Source organism: Dendropsophus ebraccatus, chromosome 13 (genome assembly GCF_027789765.1).
Source record: "Dendropsophus ebraccatus isolate aDenEbr1 chromosome 13, aDenEbr1.pat, whole genome shotgun sequence".
NCBI classification, from domain to species: Eukaryota; Metazoa; Chordata; class Amphibia; order Anura; family Hylidae; genus Dendropsophus; species Dendropsophus ebraccatus.
The window spans coordinates 20,344,746-20,347,445 of record NC_091466.1 but is presented as its reverse complement, the minus strand read 5'-3'; positions in this window follow the sequence as shown (position 1 = coordinate 20,347,445).

Sequence of the window (2,700 nt, the reverse complement as noted above, 5' to 3'; positions counted from 1 at the left end):
TGGATAATGGAGGCCATGTCACATTTACAAAGCTCCTGTGCTGCCAGGACAGTAGAAACCCCCCACAAGTGACCCCATTTTGAAAACTACACCCCATATGGAATCTAACAAGGGGTGCAGTGAGCATATGGACCCCACTGGTGACGGGCACTTATGTAGAACATGTGCTGTGAAGATGAAAAATAATATTTTTTTCATTTTCACGTCCCAAATGTGGCCGTCACCAGGGGGCCATATCCCGGCTGCCCCCCTTGTTAGATTCCATAAGGGGTGTAGTTTCCAGAATGGGGTCACTTGTGGGGGGGTTCCACTGTCCTGACCGCACAGAGGCTTTGTAATTGCATCATGGCAAGCCTCTAATGGGAATGGCAGCCATACCTATTTAGCTGGGGAAAAGGGACAATTCTAATTTATTTGAGGGGTATTAGGCCAATTATTAGTTTATAAGGTTGAAAATGACAGGTGTCCATCAAATTCAACCTGTGTTGATCCAGAGGAAGCCAAAAAACCCTCGTGAGGCAGACGACAGTAGCCTCATCACAGGGGAAAAATTCCTTCCCGACTCCATATTGGCAATGAGACTAATCCCTGGATCAACGTTACCCCTGAAATAGTAATAAGGGACAGAATTTAGAAAATTTAGAACTCCAATGACGTGTGGTACGCCTTAAAGCAATCCTTTATGCAGAGGCCGGGGTGATCAGGACAGGTGTCACACTGGTAATTGGTGTCCTTCCTGATCCCCCTTTTACGGCACACTCTGCATTTCTTTTGGGATCTCCCCTTTTTTCCAGTGTGGGGGACTTCACCTGGAAAATGTTGTCCCTGTACGATACGGGGTCCTTCATATCCAGAAGCGCTGGGGCCCGATCCGTGTCTGCCGAATATCAGGGCTTTGATTACTGCTTCCTGGAATTCAAGGATTTTCCCCGCGTGGCCGGCATATCGGTACAGCACAAAAGCGTTGTACATCGCTGTCTGTACCAGATATACGGCCACCTTTTTATACGACCGTCTGGTTTTTCGCGTGGCGTTATATGGCTTGAGGACTTGATCTGAGAGATCAACTCCTCCCATATACTGATTGTACTCTAGAACACAATCAGGTTTTTTCACCACGTTTGTGGTACCACGTACAGTGACAAGGGTGACGCTATTCCTGTGAATTGTGGTCAAAATAAGGACATTGCGTCAGTAGCTCGGGCAGCAAGTGACCGAAACAGGGGGATGCTGGTATAAAAGTTATCAACGTACAGGTGATAACCTTTATCCAGCAGTGGGAAGATCAGTTCCCAAACGATCTTCCCTCTAACTCCAAGGATAGGGGGGCATTCTGGGGGCTGGATTTGGGTGTCTCTACCCTCATATACTCTAAATCTGTAAGTGTACCCTGAGGTACTCTCACAGAGTTTGTATAGTTTCACGCCATACCGCAATCTTTTGTTAGGAAGGTACTGTCGGAAATGAAGTCTTCCTTTGAAGCTCAGGAGGGACTCATCTACTGAGATGTATTTCTCTGGGATATACATCTCAGTAAATTTGGCTGAGAAGTGCTCTATGACCGGCCGTACTTTTTACAGTCGGTCATACGAGGGATCATCTCGTGGGGGGAACCTTGCATTGTCATTGTAATGCAAGAATTTTAGGAGGGCTTCGAATTGAAACCGTCCCATGGCCATACTGTAAAGTGAGGTACTATACATAATATCCCCACTCCAGTATTGCCGAATTGTCGTTTTTTTTTACTAGGCCCATGTGCAGCAGGAGCCGCCAAAATTTTGTCATTTTGGCTGCATCAGTAGGGGTCCATGCCATGGGCCTAGCAAAAGAAGAGGAGGGGTTCTGGGCCAGGAATTGGTGCGCGTACAAGTTTGAAATAAAGAAATAAAGCTTGAAAAAGTCTATTTCTCTGAGACCTGTGGGGTTAATTTGGATTCCCGCCGTTGCCATAAAGCCAGGAATCCAGGGCTGATAATTTTGGGGGTCTGGGGTCCAGATGGGGTCACCTATCTGGGGGGCAGGATGGGGTCACCTGTCTGGAAGGTAGGGGGCGGGATGGGATGACGTGTCTGGGGGGCGGGGGGTGGGTTGGGATGACGTGTCTGGGGAGCAGGGGACGGGATGGGGTCACCTGTCTGGGGAGCATGGGGCGGGATGGGATGACGTGTCTGGCGGGCAGCCCGAGGCGTCCTCCTTGGACGCCTAGGTGGAAAGTCATCATCACTGGATGATGATGATGATAATGATGATGAGGAAGAATGGAGGAAAGAAGGATCCCCCCATTCATCCTCAATGGCTGTTTCGGTGTCGGAGGCAATAAGCGCGTATGCCTCCTCCACCGAAAACACTCTCTGGGACATTATTCGGGGATTGGTGTATTGGGGGTATGTAAATGTGATGTAGTGTAGTGGTGTAGTGTAAAACTTTATTTCAAGTAGTGTAATGTGTAATGTGGGGTAGTGTAGTGTAATGTAGTGTAGTGTTTTATACGTGTTTTTCACAGTAAGGGGGGGAAAAAACCTACGCCAAAAAAGGAGTTGCTGATAAATGCCGCACTTACAGTATGTGCGGTACTTATCAGCAGACAGTGGCTTACGTGCGATGCTGATCAGCACTCAGCGGCGGAAGGGCGCAAAAAAAAAAACTACCTCTTTACCCCAAAGCCACTGATTAGTGTATTATATACACTAGTCAGCCGCT